Here is a 21,844-nt window from a genome sequence, read left to right as displayed (position 1 = left end):
CACCACCATTACCCACTGCAGTCCCCCCAGGACGCACTTTGGAAAGCACGAGGGCAGGTGGTACAGGACTAGTGGGAAGCCCCAAGGAAGCTGCTGAGGGTTCCATCAGTAGACAAGGTCCATGGAATAGAGCCACCCAGGGTGATCTCCTGGCCCAGGCGACGGCCTGGACGAGCTATGAGGACCACGTGCTGAGTGAGATAAGCGAGGCCCAGGGAAGACACGGACCACAGGACCCACCACGTCCACTCCACAGAGATGGCAAGTACAGGCAAGCCGCCAGGGCTGAGGGAGAAGGAACGGTAGTAGAGCATCGTGAGCAGTGCCACCTGGCAAGACCAAGAGTTCTGGAGAAGAGGTGGCCATGGTTGCACAGCAGTGTGAATGTACCCAAGGCCACTTTACACTTAGAAACAGTCACAGGGTCAGGCACAGTGGAGCATGCCTGTAATCCCAGCAGCTCCGAAGGCTGAGGTAGGAGGATCGCGAGTTCAAAGCCAGCCTCAGCAAAAGCGAGGCCCTAAACGACTCAGTGAGACCCTGTCTCTAAATAAAATACCAAAAAGGGCTGGGGATGTGGCTCAGTGGTAAATCACTCCTGGCTTCAATCTCTGGTACCAAAACAACAACAAAGAAAATGGCCAAATGGCAAATTTTACATCTATTTTGCTGTAATTTTTTTTTTTTAATTTGAAAAGAAGAGGGAATGATCAAGAACCGCAAATGTCAGTATTTCACCAGCAGTGACAAACTATCACGACACTCTTCATGGCAGACCCAAACTGCAGCGTTTCAGAGACCAGGGCCCAGATTCTGTCAGCGGGCAGGGGGGCCAGGCTCAGCCTCCTGCCCTGTCACAGCTGCCTCTCCGGAGTGTGGCCTCAGCCCCTCCCAAGAGGAGAGCCCCAATCCCAGAGGACCAGGTGGCATGGATAATGGAGAGAGTGCGGCTTCTTCACGGAGCTCCCGTTCCTCCTTCCTGGCATGTAGCCAGTCCATAATCAGGCAGATTCTCAAAGGAGAGAGCATACTTCCTGCCCGAATGACAAGCTGAGGATTATGCAGATCTTTCCAGATGTGGCATTTGCCTCCCTGGCAGTGCTGCAGGTGGGTCCTGGTTCGCTTGGCTGGGAAGATCCGCCGAGCGCCTCATCCTCACAAATACCTTCTTCCGCTGCAGCTGCTGATGCCCAGGGCTGCCGTGCACGAGCCGTTTTCCTCAGAAGTCAAGGCTTCTCTCTGTCAGAAACGGGAAGGGGAAGGGGGAGAGGCGTTTCCAGAGGCCTCTGAGGGGCCAGGTGAAGCCCTTCAGCCTCGTGGTCATTCAGGGCTCGTCCCTGGAGTGTCCAAACCTGATCTGGAGGCACTGGGAGCTCACTGTCTCCTACCTGGGGCCCAGCTCAGAGCTGACACTCAAAATGTTGAACTCAGGGGAAATGGCCCAAAACCATCGGGATTTCACACCGTGGTACACAGGTAATTTTCAAGGGCCAATATCCACTATTCAAGTGTGTCTGGAAGCTCGGAGCATGTGACCTGGAAGCCTGTTTTCAAGGTAACACCCTGAGTCGAGCCTCACAGACCACACTGTTCTTCTGGAAAGAACGCTGGCTGTGTCTAGGGTTAACATATGGGAACACTGCTGTGCGTGTACCTATAAATGACAACAAGCAACTTGTTGACAGTGTAATAATCCAAACAGCACTGCTGCTTCATGAAAGGCCAGGCTACCAGGGCAGTCTGTTTCCCATGAGACAGACACAGGCCTATTTTAAATTGAGGTTTGTTCCTTTTTTAATGATCATGAGTGTCCATGGATACGTGAATGGATAAACTGTCATGTCTATGTAATGGGATGTAATTTAGCCACTGAAAGGGATGAAGCGCCAGCACATGCTGCTGTGTGGATGAACCTCAAAAACACCATCGAAGAAGCCCAAGGCTAGAGCGCAGGTTACACGACTCTTGTTACACAAAACGTCCGGAGAAGGCAGATCCGCGGAGACCAAAGGCGAGAGGACCCGAGGGTGATTATCTGCAGGAGGTGGTCGTTCTCCTGGAGTGAAGCAGCCTCCTAACAGGTCCTGGCTGCTACATTGTGGACACACTAAGCGCCACTGAATCCTGCACTTTGAAATGGCTGGTTGTAAGTATGCAAATCTCACCTTGATTTTAAAAACTGAGCAAATCCTGAGATTGTTGGAAATGATAGTGTGAATCATAACCCAGGTGTGTTTGTGTGTATGTTCTTGTTGGATAAGTTACAATCCCACCAAGCTGCAAATGCCATTCAGTCTGGGTCTCCCCGGGGATGCCTCCTTCCTGGCTAGCTCCCCACTGGCCTGCAAGCTCCCTAAGTGGCTACAGGGGCTTTATTGGTCTTTTCCGTGTATCCTTAGTACCTAGATTGACTCTTGGCACATAGTAGATGCCAAATAAGTGAATGACAACCAGCAGCTGAGCTTCCCATAAGCTGGGCAAAAGGCAGAGGGTCCTCTGGGCCAGCCCGATGCTTCTCACCCTGCAATGTGCCCACAGATCACCTGCGACCTCGTTGAAATACAAATTCTACTGATGTATAGGTCTGGGGCAGGGGCTGAGATTCTGCATTTCCAAAAGCACCTGGATGCACCTGGATGTCCACCAGCCACACCTAGAGGAGCAAGAGGCCAGGCATGCCAGATCCCAGCCCTGCTTTAAAAAAGAGAGAGAGAGAGAGAGCAGGTTTCCAGAATTCTGGCCCACCCAGTTCGGGCTGTTGGCCTCCCCAAAACTGCCGGCTCACTCCCCACATAGAGGCACCTAAGCACCTCCTGGTTACCTGGAGGAGGATGATTAAGGTAATTGGCAGCTCTCTCCTGTGACTCCAAGGCAGGCTGTCATTTCAAGGAAAACACGTCCACTCCAATTCAGAACACAGCCTGCAATGTTTTCTTATGTGTGGTGGGAGGAGGGGGAGAGAGAATCTGTGGCCCCCAAAAGAAATATGCTGTTCTCCTCCCTTTGTGTTTCTGAGCGTGTAAACTCAGCTCGAATCACAGATAATAAATAGGTCATCTTGTACTTTCAAAATAAAAACACGCCATATTTCAGTGGAATAGCAGCTGTACATTAAAAAGCTGTCAACTTCACTACAATTTCCCTGAACCCTGCACTGCAGAAAGATACCTTGTCACTCAGAGTTGAGCGCAGTTTTACTGAAATATCTCCTTGTCTGCGTAAATAATGAGCAGAATTGCATGAAAATATCTGGCCCACAGCCTCCTTTTCCCCCTACTCCCAACGAAACGGTATGCAAATGGCAGATGTGTGTCGCGTGCTTCTCTACGCCTCACTCTGAAAACAAAGGCAGGCTGTCCCAACCACCCCAGCGTGGTGTGCTTAGGAGGGGCCAGGAGGAAGGCTGATGGTCCAGAAACCGTGGTGGTCTTCGCAAGCTTCAAATCGGGAGGCTGGACCATCATTCAGCCGCTATTTTGGAAAAACACACAGGTCGCATCAGAAAGCGCCATCTATGGGACATTGCTGCTGAAGAACAGCCCCGAGTCCAGATGGTGTCTGTGTAAACAGGGCAGCCCACACACCCGCAGGGTCAGGGGCGAGGCCAGCTCAGGGCCGGCGCACCTCTTCTTTTTCTTTAGGATGGAACCCAGAGCTTCACGCATGCGAGGCAAGCGCTCTGTTGCTCTGTCCCTGAACCACCTCTCTGGCCCCGTTGGTGGGATTTAAAGTACCTTCACCTCTGAGTCTCTGCTTCCCCAACTCTCACATGATGAGCAAATGAAGTGCTGTATGCAGGGTGCCTTGTGACCTCACATGTGATCTAGGGGTCAGTTGTCACTCCTCAGTAAACAGCCAACAGCATGTGCAGTTATCTAAGAGTGGATGGCCTTTGGGGTCGGCCAAAACGGAGGTTCAGCTCTTGGCTCGGCCACTGACTGGCAGTGTGACCTCGAGCAAGTGTCTATGCTTCTCTGAGCCTTGCTTTTCTTGGCTGTCTAATGGGAATAACAATAGTACCTCCTCTTGTGGGGTCCTTGGAGGATTTGACCCAAGAATGCAGCTTCACCAGTGTCTGGCCCACACAGAGGGCTCGGTGGGTCTGAGCCACAAAGGCAACAGTGGTGAGGTTGCTGAAGAAGATGACGATGATGTCATGGTATTGATATTGCCTGTGCTGATGGTGACGATGGCGATAGTCCCTGTTGCTCCCTGAGTGGTGATCTAGGTCACAGCACCGACAGATCCAACAATAGGGAAGATCCTGGTCCAGACAAGTCAATCGAAGCCTCATACCCAGAGTAACAGTGAAACTATAACATAACTGATTTATGTGAAGATGAGTCAGGGAGACGGAGTCGAGTTACAGAAAACTGGATCCCTCTGCCCGAGCTCAGAGACGAGAGGAAGGAGGAAAGTGCTTCTGCTGCTCAGTTGGCTTGATCCTGAAGCTTCCTGGAGGGGAGCTGCCAGGGGCGCAGCATGAGGGGGCAGGGAGGTGGGCCTGCACCCTATCAGGGGCCCCTGCCAGCCTAGCAAGCAGGAAGGGGAAGGGGCTCCTCCATCCCTGAGATTGTGATGTTTCGTAGTGATTACATTCTCCTAAAACATAGGTAAGGGAAGCCAGCGATGTGCAAAGCCAGTTTGTACCAGCTCACCAGGATCGTTAAGAACTCAGGAGCTGGCAAGTCAACTTTGAACACACATCATTGAAAATTAAATCACTTAAGCTTGTGTAAGTTAGATTAAAGACGAGGCAGTAAACACTCAGCGCACATCACTCCTGTTTCTCTATAGTTTACTATGGCTTATACTCAAGACTCATTTACATCCACACAGCCTCTCCGGTGGGAATGCCCCATACCCACTTTCCACACTCAGAGTGAAATTTCTAAAATGCAAACCATATCATGTCACACATGATCTGGTCCCAACTCCTGCCTGGACTCGGGGACTCCTTCCTCCCATCTTGTCCTCCTGTGAGTTTGCATCTGCAGATCTAGGCCATACCATGCCACCTTCCTCTCTGAGGCCACACCCATGCTGTCACCTATGCTCAAGAGGCAGGGGTAAACGCACGGTCAGGGGCAACATGACAAGCCCATGGGTATGGACAGCTAAAGGAGTCTTCAGGCGCAGGCCCAGCTCCCGAGGACAGGCGGCTGGGGAAGGCTTTGTGGCAACAGGGATTTTCGCCTTTTAATGCCTGTGGTTTTTAGAACAGATATCACACGCACGTGGCATAAACCTCAGGCGACGTGTGGGGTGTAAAGGGTGAGTCTCCTTCTCGTTCCTGTCTGCCAGGAGCCCCTCCTCCCCACAGAGGTGCCCTTTGGAATAGGAAGTACACGGCTCTTCTCCCTGTGCTTCCGAGGGAAGCAGCCTCCGCCCCATATGGAACCCATACCCCTTCCATTTTCTGCTCTGCCCATGGAGGAGGCTGATCTTTGCATGCCGTGGTCACACTGGAGGAATATTTTGGCATTCTGCTTCCCGCGCCACCAGCAGCTACCACGGGTGCTCCCTTGAAATGCTCAGGACATCACTTTTTCTCTATTTGCAGTACTGGGGATGGAACCCAGGGGTGCTCAGCCTCTGGAGCTGCTGTATGACAGGTGTGCCCACTGTGCCCAGCCATAGTGACTACTTTAAATACAGTAGCATCAAGAGCTCCAACTTTAAATGTTGAGTGTTGAAATGGTTATAAGTGACATCTTTAAAAAGTTGTATGCTTTCTGCTGGTGCAATGGCGCATGCCTGTCATCCCAGCATCTCCGAAGGTTGAGGCAGGAGGATTGTGAGTTCAAGGCCAGCCTCAGCAAAAGTGAGGTGCTAAGCAACTCAGTGAGACCCTGTCTCTAAATAAAATACAAAACAGGGCTGGGGATGTGGCTCAGTGGTCAAGAGCCCCTGAGTTCAATCCCCTGTACCAAAAAAAAAAAAAAAAAAAAAAAAAGCTGTATGCTTTTTTTGTTTGTTTGTTCTAATTGGTTATATGTGACAGTAGAATGCATTTTGACACATTGTACACAAATGGAGCATAACTTCTCATTCCTCTGGCTGTACATGTTGCTGAGTCACATCAGTTGTGTAATCATACATGTATATAGGGTAATAATGTCTCCCTTTCTGCTGTTCTTCCCATCCCCACCATCCTGCCCCTGCCATCTCTCCCCTCTGCATAATTCAAAGTTCCTTCATTCTTCCCTACCCAACCCCCACTATGGATCAGCATCCATTTATCAGAGAAAACATTTGGACTTTGGTTTCGGGGGATTGGCTTATTTCACGTAGAATGATAGTCTCCAGGTCCATCCATTTACCTGTAAATGCCATAATTTCATTCTTCTTTAAGGCTGAATAATATTCCACTGTGTACCACATTTTCTTTATCCATTCATCTGTTGAAGGGCACCTAGGTTGGTTCCATAGTTTAGCTATTGTGAATTGAGCTGCTATAAATATTGATGTGGCATCACCATGGTATGCTGATTTAAGTCCTTTGGGTATAAAATGAGGAGTGGGATAGCTCGGTCAAATGGTGGTTCCATTCCACGTTTTCTGAGGAATCTCCATCCTGCTTTCCAGAGTGGCTGCACCAATCTGCAGTCCCACCAGCAATGTATGAGTGTGCGTTCACCCCACAGCCTCACAGTCGTATGCTTTTCTACACTTTTTCTTTTTCTTTTTCTTTTTACAGGGTGTTCTGTATATATCTTCATGCCACAGGAAAAAGGGGAGCGATTCTCTCTTGAAGGGAGGGTGGGAAATGCTCATTTAATCTACTTGGAATGATGGTCAACTTAGCTTCATTTGGCACACTCCTGCAAAGGTGGGTTTAGTAGTGTCCCCCGATACCTGTTGTCCCAGCACCTGTGACTAAGACCTTATTTGGCAAAAGGATCTTTGCAGATGTTTAAGGTAAGAATCTTGAGATGAGATCACCCTGTATTATCCATGTGGGTCCTAAAGCAAATGAAAAGTGTCTTCGGAAGAGAGACTAGGGGAAGGCAGACACAGAGGAGAGGACACGTGACCACAGAGGCAGAGATGGAGTGACGTGGCCACAGCCCGGGCACACCTGAAGCCCCCAGAAGCTGGGTGAGGTGGGCAAGATCCTCCTCTGGAGACCTTGAAGGGGACCTGGCCCCTGCAACACCTTGGTACCAGACTTCTGACCTCTAAAACTGCTAAGGAACACATTTCCATTGCTTCCAGCTGCTGGGGTTGTGAAGGTTCGTCATGGCAGCACAGGAAACGGATGCACCTACAATTCCACAGCCCGCCTTCCTCTCTTCATCCGCTGGGTTCTCCTGGAGAGGAAGCCCTTCTGCTGGCCCCAATGCACCTGTCATGCAAATGCCCTCCAGTGACCAAAACGCTCACACAGCAGAAAAATCCCACTGAGCAGGATCCATATGGCATGGAGCCCTCGGTTCCCTTCCCTCTCGAGGGTACAGTGGGTGCCCACCAAGCCAGTGCTGAAGTCCCAGGCATTTTAGGAACGGTTAAGGTTGGAGGCAGAGGATCTTGGGTGCCCTCATGGAACTGGGCTCCCTTAAATACCACACTAATTAAATTCTTGCCACCCTGGCAGGCCCAAATGCCAGTGAAGTAGGCATCAAGACAGCCTCTCGGTGTCAACAGGGACTCTTGGAGTTGATCAGCGGCTCACACGGGGGCTGGGGCTTTCACTAGCAGACTGGCCTCTGGCGGGGGAGGGGGCATGCTCTGAAAAGGGAAGGGAAGCAGACTCCTTTCACTTTTATTTGGTTCAAAACCAACTCGGGTTCTTCCTAGAGTCCTTAGAACTGTTCGTCATGGACAACTGAAGACAAAATTTCAGATCACTGACAACATGCTTCGTGATAACTCATGCTACGAGAGCTCTAGCAGATTTCTGAAAACCTCTCTTCCTCTCGGAAGCCCAAGTGGAAGCTTCGGCATTAAGTGAATAAATAGAACAAGTGGGTAATCTCGCGGTGACTCGTCCATTAGCCACTCTGTCTCATTAGCCCTCATCAGGAGCGGAAGGATCGTTTTAATTAGCAGGGCTGAGAAGTCTTGCTGGGACTGGCTTCCCTTCCATGCTCCTGGGATTACCCCGTCAGCGGATGAGCACCACAACAAATCATTACCGCCCACAAGGCCATCTCCGAGGTGACAGAGGAAAGGGGATCCGCCCAGCCTCCTTCAGCGTCTTTGAACAACGTTCTTTCTCTAAGCATTCAGGTCTAATTCAAGCATGGTGTTGGGTTAATCAAACAGCTCAACTTCCTGTCACCGCAAAGCCCTTCTACTCTGGACCTACCATGCCTTCCCTCTTTTAAAAACCTTGTGTGCTCTAGGCTGCTCCGGCAGAGCATGCATCTGACAGAATGGCCACGCTTCATGGGATCATAGTTGCAAAGCCCCCATTTGGAGGCACTTGTCAAGTGATCAAACCACAAGGCTGACCACAAATGAGCCCTCAAACCCCTACAGCCTCCTATATGTGTTTCTGCTGCTCTTAGGCAGCTGGGGACTTGATAGCATACGTGTCATGGACAAGAATCATGTTTCAATTACAGTTGTACATAGCAGATACTTTGCTTCTCGATGAGACCAAATTGCAAATTCTTACCTTCCACCCACCTGGGCACAAAGCTATTTCTTCTTTCATGGAGAAAAGCCTTTCTCTGAATCTTAAGATGAAAGTTTGAATTGGAAATAAATTAGACATTCATAGAGATGCCAAGGTAACTATTACTAGGAAACAGTCTCCCAGGTGCTCATTAAACTGTTTATTTGTTCATTCGGCATACATTTATTGAGCACCTACTTTAGGCCAAGCACTACCAGCACTGGGGATAAAACGATGAAGAAGACCTAGTTCCTGCCCACAAGGAACCCACAGGACAGACATTTTAATGAGCAATGGCAGAAACACACCCAGGACATCACAGAGACAAAGGTGGGGACACAAAACATCTCACAGCAGAGGAGGGGTCAGGAAAGATGTCCAAAGAAGACTCAGGGTTGGGTTTCAAAAGAGGATGGAGCAGGCCTGATGGCACGTGCTGTAGTCCCAGCTATTCAGGAGGCTGAGACTGGAGGATCCCTTGAGTGTCCAGGAGCTCATGGCCAGCTTGGGCAACATAGTGAGAGCCCATCTCAAAATTGGAGAAAAAAGAAGGAGGAGGAGGAGGAGGAGGAGGAGGAGGAGGAGGAGGAGGAGGAGGAGGGGGAGGAGGAGGAGGAGGAGGGGGAGGAGGAGGAGGAGGAGGAGGGGGAGGAGCAGGAGGAGGAGGAGGGGGAGGAGGAGGAGGAGGGGGAGGAGGAGGAGGAGGGGGAGGAGGAATAGCCCTCATGAGGTCAAAGGATGCGGTAGAGGGCAGAGAAGTGGAACCAGGTGGGTGGCCAGCTCATGCCACCAGGGTGTCCATCTTCACGGACGATGAGTCAAGTACCACTCGGCATGGAAACACCACAAAGGGTGGGTAATGAAGTTCCATCGAGGGCTTGGGGTGCCTGCAGATTCTTCACTGCCAAAAGAGAATATGGCCAACCCTTGGAACCAGCAGGTTCTGTGCTCACAGTCAAAACTATTTGGAAAGAGAGATTCATGTGTGTGCCGAACATGGGCAGCTGGTTTTTTTGTCATTATTCCCTAAGCAACACCATTATTTATATGGCATTTACATTGCAGTAAGTATTATAATTAACCTACAGATGGTTTAAAGTGACACACGCCTATAACCCCAACGACTCAGGAGGCTGAGGCAGGAGGATCACAAGTTCAAAGTCACTGTGGGAAACTTAGCAAGACTCTGTCTCAAAATAAAAAAATAAAAAGGCAAGGTGAGGTGGCTCAGTGGTAGAGCACCCCTGGGTTCAATCCCCAGGACCAAAAAATAAAGTAGATGGGAGGCTGTGCGGGGGTCACAGCAAACGATGCGCCCTCTTCTGTAAGGGACTTGGGCACACCTGCATCACGATACCACTTGGGGTCCTGGAATCAATCCCTTATGAGACCCAGGGGCTACTCTGACAGTGGTCACAGCAACTGCCACTTAGTGGGCCCCCAGCGTTTCCTGAGCTTTGCAGCTTGCTCTTGGCTTACGTGTATCTCCTCCGAGCTTTGCAACCACCGCACAGGGAAGCATTAGATCAGCCTCTCTTATAGACAGTGACCCAGGGATCGAAGGGGTGAAGCAAAGTGTCTGTGGCTCTGCAGACTGCAAGCAGCAGAGGAGGATTTGGATGCAGATCCAAAGCCTGTGCCCCAGGCCACGTGTAGGCCTGACTCCCAGCAGGACTACGAGGCAGAAGACTCAAGTGTGGGCTCCTGGCCACCTGTCTCCTCACGTCCGACGCCCCAGGTCCATATGCTCCTGCTTGTTCTACCCACCTGAATCACTTTTCTGGCCCACATACCCTGTCTGCCTCCCCTGCCCCAAAGCCAGACGTGCTCACATTGTGTCCTACTCCCTGTTCTTCTTTTAAAGACTAGAAATTCTAATAAATGAAGCCGGGTCAGGGTCTCTGTTGCCGGGCTCCCTGCTTCTGAAAAGTCAGTGATCATTTGAATTGCTGTTCCCTTTGTACACTGCATTAATTTTCTCTGATTAAAAAAAAAAAAATCTTATTTTGTCTTCTTAGCCATGGTATGCATTGGTGAGATTCTGCTTTTTTTTTTTTTTTTTTTTTTTCAGGTATCTTGCTTGGGATTCACTGAAATGTGTGGCTATTTAAACATATCAGACCTTTTGCTATTTCCTCATGGGTCCCCAAGGACCTACCCACTTTTCTTCCAATCTTCATCCTTTGTTCCTTGATTGGATAATTTCTAATAATTCATTTTCAAGTTCAGTGACTCTTCTGTTATCTAGATTCTGCTATTGAGTGGATGAAGTAAATTTTTTTACTTCAGATATTGCATTCTTACTTGGGGAATTTCCATTTGTGGTTCTTGTTGATTCTTTCCCCTATCTTTTCATTCATTATGAACATATTGTCCTTTACAGATTGAGAATAGTTATTACAGTTGCTTAAAATTCCTGATTGCAAATTCCAAACCTAGATAAGCTAAGACGTTTGACTCAATTAAATGCCTTTTTACTTGAGAATTACTCATGTTTTCCTATTCTTTCTGTGTCAAGTAATTTTGAAGTGTATTGGACATTGTGACTGATGCATTGCAGGGACCCTGAATTCTGGTTTATTTCTCCTGAAAGTTTTTGGTTTGGTTTTGTTTACAATAATTTAATTCGACTGAACACAAATTGCAAACTTTGCCTTTTCTGCAATGAACAGCAGCCAAATCTAGGTTCTGTTCTCAGTCTTAGTAGGAATCTTTACAGTCACCCATTTACATGTAGTTCAAGGATCGTCTAGAGACTTAGGCAGAGTTTATTCACTGAACTTTTACTTCCCTTCTCTGAATCTCTCCTTTCCCCATTCTTTCCCCACTTTCCAGTGGCTGTGGTTGCCCCCAAACTCTGTTCCTGGTTCTTCAATGGCAGGTCTAATAGAATCACAGATTTCCATATGAATTCTGGACACATAGTGCAACATGGGCAGTAAGCCTAACCTTTGACTAAAAGTCATTCTTAAATAGGAAAACCACTGTTAGCTGTTCTCCTCTTCCACATGTTGGCCTCACATGCCTGCTGTGTCTACCTTCCAGCAGTATTTAGAGATATTTTAACCAGAGTTCATAAATGTCATCTCTGGGAGGGTTGGTTCTGGCAGGAGTTTACTTAGCTACAACCACAACAGGAACACGTTTTCTGTTACAAGGTAAATATGGCAGTGCTGGGGATGTGGCTCAGTGGTGGCATGCATGCTAAGCATAAGCAAGGTCCTGGGTTCGAGCCCCAGCACAGCAGGGTGGGGGTCAAAGGCTTGCTACCTGTTGACATATAGATGGAGATCCCAGATGCCTCTGAGAGAAGGATTCTGTTGAGATTTGGCAGTCTGGTGGGAAGAACTAGGACAGAAGACTCTCCTTCAGATCACAAGGAAATGGTTTTCTAGTTCTTTGGGGTAGCCCTGGTCGTCAGGAATAGCAGAAGCTTTCTTTGCAGCATTTAACTTAAGAGTCAATGCTAAGGTCGTTTATATAACTTTTTTTGTTTAAAGATAAACGTAACTATCTTCAGGTTATGATTCAGAGTGCTCCTTGCTTGTTCATCATGAGATGTCATGCTTGCAAAATCTTAGGAAGGAGGAATCCTAGATGGAGATTCTACAATGTGGGACTGAGCACACATGCCTACTCTTTTGCCCTTTCAAAATAGGGCACGAAAGTATTTTTTAAAGGGAAAAAAAATCCAAAATAATGTCAGAAAACAAGAAAAAGATCCATTGGTGGGCCAGAAAATTTGGAGAAATTCTGAATTACAGCTAACCAGACAGAATTTGCAAACAGAAAGACAAGCCCAGAGGAAACCACCACAGAAGTAAGTGTAGGGGATGAAGGCCACAGAGCCTGGAGTGTTCGGAGTGTTCGGGAGACTCCCAGGTCCAATGGATATCTGGAAAGGGGAGGAGTTCTACTTTTCAGAGCAATCAGGTTAGCCAAGCCTCTCCCCTTCCAAGACTTCACTACACAGGGCATGTGCATCTGATGAAAGCAGAGAACGTGAAAAGAGAGACAGAGAGCACCCCTGTGTGCCCTTTGTTCCCAGGAGTATGCCTTTGCCCAGAAGATAAACTACCAGTTCATCCCACTTTCCAAGCTGTCCCACCTCTGCCCCACAATCACTAATGGGAGACCACGGTGAAGAGAAAAACATCCACTAACAAATATTTAGAAAATGGGGGCTGTAAATATAAAGTACAACCAAAAATAGCCAACTTTTGAGAAAAATCATTATCATGGAGGAAAACAAAGAGAAATTAACACCTGAGGAAACAGATTTAATAAAGCAAAAGAAGAGAACTGTTAGAAATTTATGATTCATTCTCCAAGAGGTATCAAAAGATAGCACATTTAGAGCAGCAGCAGCAGCCCAAGGGAAACTCCGTGAGGTGGGCTGGGAAGGTGGGTACCCTGAGATCATCAAGGAGAACAATCTCTTTGAGCACTACTACCAGAAGCTCAAGATGGTGCCTAAGGGTGAGTGGGACCCTTTCATGGACACACCCCGGGAGCCTCTCCCAGCCACCTTGAGAATTACTGGCTACAAGAACCATGCAAAAGAGATACTGCTTTGCTTGAAGAACAAGTATTTCAAGGAATTGAAGACCTGGAGGTAGATGGTCAGAAAGTTGAAGTTCCACAGCCCCTAAGTTGGTGTCCTGAAGAACTTGCCTGGCACACAAATTTAAGTTGGAAAATCTTGAGAAAGTCTCCACAGTTGGAAAGATTTCATCAGTTCCTGGATAGCGAAACTGATTCTGGAAACATCAGCTGACAGGAAGCAGTCAGCAGGATCCCACAGTGCTGCTTAATGTTCAGCCACATCATGAGATCTTAGATATGTGTGCAGCACCTGGATCAAAGACTGCACAATTGAAATGCTGCATGCTGACATGAGCGTTCCCTTTCCAGAAGGATTTGTGATCCTAATGATGTGGACAACAATCGCTGCTATCCACTTGTTCATCAAGCCAAAAGGTTGAGCAGTCCCTGTATCATGGTGGTCAACCATGACGCATCCAGCATACCCAGACTCACCATAGATGGGGATGGAAGGAAGGAGCTTCTCTTCTATGACCGAGTTCTGTGTGATGTCCCTTGCAGCGGAGATGGCATTGTGAGAAAAAAACATGGATGTTTGGAAGAAGGGGACCACCTTACACAGCTTGCAGCTGCATGGCTTACAGTTACCAGTTGCCACTGCATGAGCTGAGCAGTTGGCAGAGTGTGGAAGGGTGGTGAACTCCACGAGCTCACTGAACCCCGCTGAGGATGAAGCAGTCACAGCATCTCTTCTGGAGAAAAGTCAAGGTGCCCTTGAGCGCACTGACGGATCTGCTGAATTGCCAGGACTGAAGTGGATGCCAGGAGTCACACAGTGGAAGGTTAGGGCCAGGGATGGGCAGTGGTTTGCAGATTGGACCCACATTCCCCATAGTGGGCATACCCAGATTCGACCCACCATGTTCCCACCAAAGGACCCAGAAAAGTTACAGGCGATGCACCTAGAGCGGTGCCTGAGAATACTACCACATCATCAAAATACTGAAGGGTTCTTTGTGGCAGTATCAGTGAAAAAATCTTCCATGCCATGGAATAAATGTCAACCAAAGGTACAGGGTAAGTCTGCAGAGACCAGAGAAGCCACACAACTGAGCACCGCAACTCGTGCAGAGGGGCACCTAGGGACACTGCGGAGCCAGAAAGTCAACTGGTCACTGCAGCTGGTGACTTAGAAATAACTCAAACACCTGAGAACTTAGAAAATAATGAAAATAAGGAAGATGGCGTGCATGATCCTCCTCCGTCAAAGAGAATGAAGTTATTTGGATTTAAAGAAGACCCTTTTGTGTTAGTTGCTGAAGATGACTCATTATTTCCACCTATTGAGAAAATTTATGCTTTGGATCCGTCATTCCCAAGAATGAATCTGCTAACTCGAACTACAGAAGGGAAGAAGAGGCAGCTCTACATGGTTTCTAAGGAGCTGAGGAATGTGCCGCTGAACAACAGCAAAAGGATGAAGGTTATTGACACAGGAATAAAGGTCTGGTGTCAAAGGCTGGGGATATAGCTCAGTAGGTAGAGTGCTTGCTTTGCGAGCACAAGGCCCTGGGTTCAATCCCCAGCACCATTAAAAGAAAAAAATTGGAAGTCCATATGCAACAGAATGAAACTAAACCCGTATCTCTCACCATGCACGAAACTAAACTCAAAATGGATTAAGGACCTCGGAATCAGACCAGAGACCCTGCAGATTATAGAAGAAAAAGTAGGTCCAAATCTTCACCTTGTTGGTCTAGGACCAGACTTCCTTAACAGGACTCCCATAGCACAAGAAATAAAAGCTAGAATCAACCACTGGGATAGATTCAAACTAAAAAGCTTTCTCTCAGCAAAGGAAACTATCAGCAATGCGAAGAAAGAGCCTACAGAGTGGGAGAATATCTTTGCCAATCATACTTCAGATAGAGCACTAATCTCCAGAATCTATAAAGAACTCAAAAAACTCTACTCCAAGAATTCAAATAATACAGTGGACAAATGGGCTAAGGAAATGAATAGATACTTCACAGAAGAAGATCTACAAGCAATCAACAAACATATGGAAAAATGTTCAACATCTCTAGTAATAAGAGAAATGCAAATCAAAACCACCCTAAGATTCCATCTCACCCCAATTAGAATGGCGATTATCAAGAATACGAGCAACAACAGGTGTTGGCGAGGATGTGGGGAGAAAGGTACACTCATACATTGCTGGTGGGGCTGCAAATTAGTGCAGCCACTCTGGAAAGCAGTGTGGAGATTACTTAGAAAACTTGGAATGGACCCTCCATTTGACCCAGCTATCCCACTCCTTGGCCTATACCCAAAGGACTTAAAATCAGCATACTACAGAGATACAGCCACATCAATGTTCATAGCTGCTCAATTCACAATAGCCAGACTGTGGAACCAACCTAGATGCCCTTCAATTGATGAGTGGATAAAGAAGCTGTGGTATATATATACAATGGAATATTACTCAGCCATAAAGAATGATAAAATTATGGCATTTGCAGGCAAATGGATGAAATTGGAGAATATCATGCTAAGTGAGATAAGCCAATCTCAAAAAGCCAAAGGACGAATGATATCGCTAATAAGTGGAGGATGACACATAATGGGGGGGAGGGAAGGCTTAGTGTTAGGGTTAGAGTTAGGGTTAGGGAGGGGGGCAAGTATGGAGGAAGGAAGTACTGTATAGAGGGTAAAGAGGGGTGGGAGGGGTGGGGGGAAGGGAAAAAATAACAGAATGAATCAAACAACATTACTGTAGTAAATTTATGATTACACAAATGGTATGCCTTTGCGCCATGTACAAACAGAGAAACAACATGTATCCCATTTGATGACAATAAAAAAAAAAAAATCTGATGTTGAAATAACAGTGGTGAAGAATTGGTACCTTCCAGTTGGCATAGGAGGGAAAATATACATTGTATCCATTCACTAATTCAATAATTATTACAGTGTCAATGGAAGATGTGAAGACATTGTTGACCCAGGAAATCCTTTTTATAGAAAAATCAGCAAGGAGACATATAGTCAAGCCAAGGACCTGGCAAAAGGAAGTGTCATGCGAAGTATGAGCCGGATTCTGTGACTCCGGATGCCCTGTAGTGCCCCGTTGTGCTGTGTGGCTGGCAGGTAACAGCCTCAATTTGAACTATCGTGCCCAAGAATGAACAACTTCATTATCTCAGGCTGAGGGGGCTGAAGGTGTCTGGAGAAAAGAAGAAAAAGGGACTTGCTCTCACCAGTGACAGCACAGCCACCCCTGAGCTGCCAGAGGACGGGCTGGGCAAGGAGCTGAGAGCAGAGGAAGCTGGCCTTCTGGATGCCACCCCAGGCTGCAACCCCACAGAGCCCGATCCACCCTGGTGAGGACTCCCCACACACTGGCCTGGTCTCCATTGGCCCTTGGTGACAAACCAAATCCAGAATGTCTTCTGAGCTGTAAAGCATGTATTTTTAAAAACTGAAAACTGATGGGAAGATTGATGGAGCTGTCTGGGAGGACTGGTCCTGCTTCCATGCGGAGCTCATGAGAAAGTACTTTTTAGCATCTAGGAGTTGCTCACTTCATAGTTGGCTGGCTTGTCTGTCACTGCAACAGACTTTCATCTTTAAAATCATCCTCCTCAAGAAGTTGCCCCTGCAGGATGTTCTGGTCCCTTTTGTTAAGCCTATATTGGTCTTAAGGTCCAGTCTCTTAAATTATTTATAGGGAGAATTTATAGCTCCTTAGGAAGTTTTGGGATCTTCCATAGCTCTCCTAGCATGTCGAGGTGCACATCAGCAGTGTGGCACTGATGTGCGTTGGGGTTGGTGTCTGGACCTCAGATGACTGCTGTGCCTTTGTAACAAAGGTGACTAGCTTTTCAGAGTAAGCACTCTGTTGTGAACTGGGATACTAATTATGGGACCTTTTATGTGCTTTTATTCAGTTTTTATTTCTAAATGGGGTTGGGTTTTTTAATTTTAAATGAGTTTGGGAATCCTGGGGATGTTTAAATAAAAAGTTGTTAATGATGATTAAAAAAAAAAAAAAAGATAGCACATTTAAAAAAATACACTGTGGAAAAAGAAAATTTGAAATCTTAGAAAGTACCTACCACGACCTATCACTGAAGAGACCTTTAAACCACCAATTTGTTCATTCCCTCCCATATCTACTCATTCCTTCACTCCAGAAACATTACAGAGTGCCCTGTGTGCCAGACACTGACCAAGAACTTGAAATGAAGACGTGGAAAAGACAGCCTTTGCTCTAGAGACACTCAATGTTCACTGCAGGTAGAGATGTAAAGAGACAAAGCAAACCATGAGCTCTTCCCCAAGCTCTTCCCAGCCCTCTCCCAAACCCACATGCACAAGTCCAGCCAAGCTACCTCTTAAAATTCCTCTGATTTGCCCACTTCTCTCTACCTCCCCGTCCTCCCTCCATCAAACACTGCCTCTCCCCTCACAATACTGCATAAGCCCCCAGTGGATCTGCCCATGACCACATTGGGGAGCTCTAACCCATTCTCCACCTGTGGCCAGGGGCCATCCAATGCCAATCAGACCTCTACCGCTAGTCCCCACCCTTCCTTAAAAGCCCTCACAGGCTCCCAATGCTCTTGAGCTAGAGGTCAAACTCCTTTACTGGCCTCCAACAAAACTCTGCATGATCCAATCCAGGGAGACCCAGATCTCTGCCTTACACCCTTCGCTACCACCCACTCCAGTTGCACCAGCCTTCTCCCAGTCCTTAGAATCCTCACACTCCTCCTCTGTCCTGCCATGGGCTCTTTGCAGGTGCTCTTCCAAGCTCCTCCTCCTCCTTCCCTCCATCTCCATCTCCCCAACCCTCACCCACACTCTTTCCAAATCTTCCAAATCTCAACTCAGCTGTGACTTCCTCCCAGAAGTCTTCTCCCACCTTCCAATCAGGAGAAGTCTTCCCTATCAGATGACCATGAACTTCTCCTTTTTCATGCTTAACTGTGATAAGCATCAACATTTATTTGTGATTCTTTGATTGATGTCCACCTGTCTGATTGGATTCCACAGGGCAATGACCATGTTGATTTTTGCTCACTGGTGTCTTCTTAATTCCTAATTCAGTGCCTGGCACGCACTGAATACGGGATACAGGATATTCTGTAAAGAATCTGTTGACTAAAACAATGGATGGATGGATGGATGATGGGTGGGTGCATGGGTGGGTGGATGGATGAAGAATGGATAATGAATAGCTCTGTGGGAGAAAAAAGAAGTGTATTGTAGAGTCTGCTCCCAAGCAGTGTCATACAGATGGTTAGTGGCCCAAGTTAGTTATGCCTAAAGGTTAAAGATCTATGACAAGGTGGAGTGCCAAGGATGGCATAGGAGCACATGGGATTGTTCACCCTGAGTGGTCCTCACCCCACTGGCAAGGGAACCTCAGGGCTCTGAACGCTCACCATACCCAGCCCTCCTTAATACACAGGCCTCGAGTTCAACATGAAGGATGCTGCTCTGGTGATTACCCTGCTCTCTGTACCCAACGCACAGACCAGGACCAGAACCCAAGCCCAAAGCAGCCACATGTAAATGGAAAGAAGACAGTGAGCAGAGGTGGCCTGCTGCGACACTGGCCAACGTGTGTGGGCGAGCGCACATGTGGTCCAGGGTAGAAAGTGACAAGCCTCCACCACCACAGCCCCTTCAGCTGGACATGCAATGTGCAGAGGCGGTGAGATCCTGAAGCCCTGCCTGCTGAAGGCCTCAGCACTGCATGTGCCCCAGCCGCAGGACCCAGAACTAGGGGCAACAAGATAATGGCCCCCCAGCCGTGTTTGGCAGGACCCTCATTGCCAGGGTGCTCTGGATATGTCTCTTCCTCACAGTTACAGAGTCGAAGGCTCTGCAAATGAGGGCCAGGAGGTCAATGGAGAGTGTTAGGGTGGAACCGATTGCTCCACAATCCATGCATTAACCTCCTGACGCCAACTATCTTGAATGAGACCTTACTTGGAAATGGGTCAATGCCAAGGTAATTAGTCAATACGAGGTCATAGGGCAGACCCCTAACTCAACACATCTAGTGTCTTTATAAACAAGGGAGCTCTTCAGACACCCCCAGGTAAGAATGCCACATGCCTGTAAGGATGCCTCTGCAGGCCAAGGAGAGACACCTGGGACAAATACCTCCCCCAGCCTCAGAAGGAGCCTCCATTCCAGACCTCTGGCCTCCAGGACTGTGAGACAATAAATAGCTGTTCTTAAGCCACTAGGTCTGTGGCAATTTGTGAGGGCAAATAGGAGACTGGAGACTACCACAGAGGGCAAAGTCACAAGAGGCGGAATGCTGGGCATGTGGACAAAGTAGGCAGGTGCAGGCCTGGCTGGGCAGGGCAGGAAGAGGTGCATGGGGGATGGCCAGAGTGGGCAGTGACCCTGAAGCAGAGCGTTCACGCTGAAAAGGAAGCGATGAATAGGCTGGAAGGGAGCTTTGCTACCTTCGGGCACAGAAGAAAAACTTCTTGCACCAGACCAAAGAACGGGCCTCTTGGGCTCTGCAGAGGCCAGTTCCAAGGTGCCCGTGTCTGGGTGAGGCTGGCCCACCTGTGTTTTCAAATGCACTCTCCCCAGCCTGGACATAACTCAACGGTAGGCTTTTTATATTGATAAATTCATGCCATTATTAGGCAGCGTCTTCTTTATATTTAGATTAATAACCACATAATGATCACCTTTGCTGATTTAGACGGTGTCATTTTAAGAAATTATGGGTTCGATCCATCTTCTTTTTTCCCCTTTCCCTCTGCCCTCCCTGAATTATTCCTGAGGAAGAAACCAATTAATAGTAGCTTGACTGCTGTAATGCGGCCTGCTGTACAATGTAGCAATGCCTAATGGAGTTTTAATTTCCCCATGGTGAGTCAATATTTGCTTTAAGAAAGAAAAATGTCACCATAAACCACTGCCCCAAATGAATTTGGTAGCATAAAGGGCGAGATGGTTTTCCTTTTTCGGCAAACAGTGATGGATAGCAGATATGGGGGGGCGGGGTTCTACTCTTCGCAAACAGGGTTGTGGATGGTTTTGCTGCTGTTTCAGACAATGACAGTTATTAAATATTTTGCTTTGCAAATGTGGATGACTGTCAGAAATTCACCCACAGCTTAAAGGGTCTGAAACAAAGTCATTATAATACAGAAGAGCAACAATCTATTCCAGCCTTTTAATAACCAGTGGGGAGTCGGGAGGGGGACACTGTCTAGGCATCCCTGTTTGGAGACAGTAAGGTGTGTCTCATCTCTCCCAAGGAGGCTTCCATGTGGAGGCGGAAACCTACTTTTTACAAAATGTATGAGACTTCTCAGGATCATGCAAGGAAATAAAGTTCTGCAATCCTCTCTCTCATAATAAGTCTGTCCAAAAATGATGTTGCTCATTCTGTTGAAAGATAGTTTCATTTCCTAACTCAAAATTGGTATGAAAAATTTGCCTTGCCAAATGAACATTGTATACTGAACTTGTCAAATCCTTTCTCCTGACACAAATAAAAGATAACATCAGGTGGCAGCATGTAAAACAGTTCTGACAAGACAGCAAAAGAAGAGAAAGAAATATACATATTTTGATTCTGCTTTAGAAGCTGGGGGTGGGGGGGTTCCCAGCAGCGTGACTGGCCAGCTCAGCTGGAGACTGCTTCAGGTAGCAATCCAACAAGTCACTTTCATGTAGATTTTCAATGTTATAACGACCCCAATTCCAATTAGCCAAAACATGACAAAATCTCAACTTTTATAGCAGCAAAAGCTGCCAGGGAAAAGCCCACCCCAGTGACAAGACTCTTCATTCAAAAGTTTATGGGTGCACGGTATGGCTGTAATTACTAGTTCTAACACAGTGGGAAATTATTCCGTGTGTGTTTAAAAATAAATAAGGTAAATGATCACCCTTTCATTAGATCTGTACTCATACCATGTAAGCGACTTTTTTTTTCCTATTAAAATTGTTGATTGAAGGTCGTTAGCTGTTTATCAGCTCAAAATTACATTTCTGCTCTCTGAGGGGCTGCCGCCTTTAAAAATCACACTCGGAGCCTAGTTAGTAACAAGAAAAGACTCCTAAAACTGCAATTTCAGGGTGGGGAGAAAGCATGAGCAAGAAACCCAGACTGCACCTTCACATCCCCAAAGGCATCACGCTTCTTTGTTCTGCTAAGAAAAATTAACCTCAATCTCAGCTCAGGGTCCCCAGATTGATTACCATAGTCATTTAAATACTGTAATCTCATTTTCAGCATCGGGGATAAGGGAGGGGGAAGCAGCGAGAGATGGGGCTGGGGCACGAGGCTGGAGAGAGAAAGAGCAAGTGGGGGAAGAGAAAGCAGAATAAATTATCTGACAAAGGGAACGGGGCCTTTCTGCTCACAGAGCCTATTTCGGATCCTTCCACTTGATTGGAAAAGTTGATGAAGTTTAAATGAAGCAGAATTAGAACCTCAGGCCTCTGAGTATTGACGGGGCTTCGGGAGAATGTGCAATTCAATAGCCCCGGTTTGGGCTGAAAATGAGGGAAAGGCCTAAATGGTCTAATCTTCAATGGAATCAGCATCCACTCTGACAAGGCAGGGTAATGAGTGAGGCCAGATCAGGCCTGTTGGTTAAAGAAATTAATCCCTCCCGCCACCCTGGG

The 21,844-nt window shown here is 47.5% G+C and overlaps 1 protein-coding gene and 1 pseudogene across 2 annotated transcripts in view; one reads left to right on the top strand and one right to left on the bottom strand.

The window, feature by feature from the left end:
- Positions 1-21,844, bottom strand: part of CFAP77 (cilia and flagella associated protein 77) — a 121,798-nt gene that overhangs the window by 87,993 nt on the left and 11,961 nt on the right. The window lies entirely within an intron of this gene.
- On the top strand, positions 12,457-14,716 carry LOC306644920 (RNA cytosine C(5)-methyltransferase NSUN2-like; annotated as a pseudogene). The gene is made up of 2 exons: positions 12,457-12,556; positions 12,956-14,716. The product of its transcript is annotated as an RNA cytosine C(5)-methyltransferase NSUN2-like (transcript).

Source organism: Sciurus vulgaris (assembly GCF_902686455.1).
Source record: "Sciurus vulgaris genome assembly, chromosome: 15".
NCBI classification, from domain to species: Eukaryota; Metazoa; Chordata; class Mammalia; order Rodentia; family Sciuridae; genus Sciurus; species Sciurus vulgaris.
Note: the sequence above shows the minus strand (reverse complement) of the source record. Positions and strands in the feature narration are given on the sequence as shown.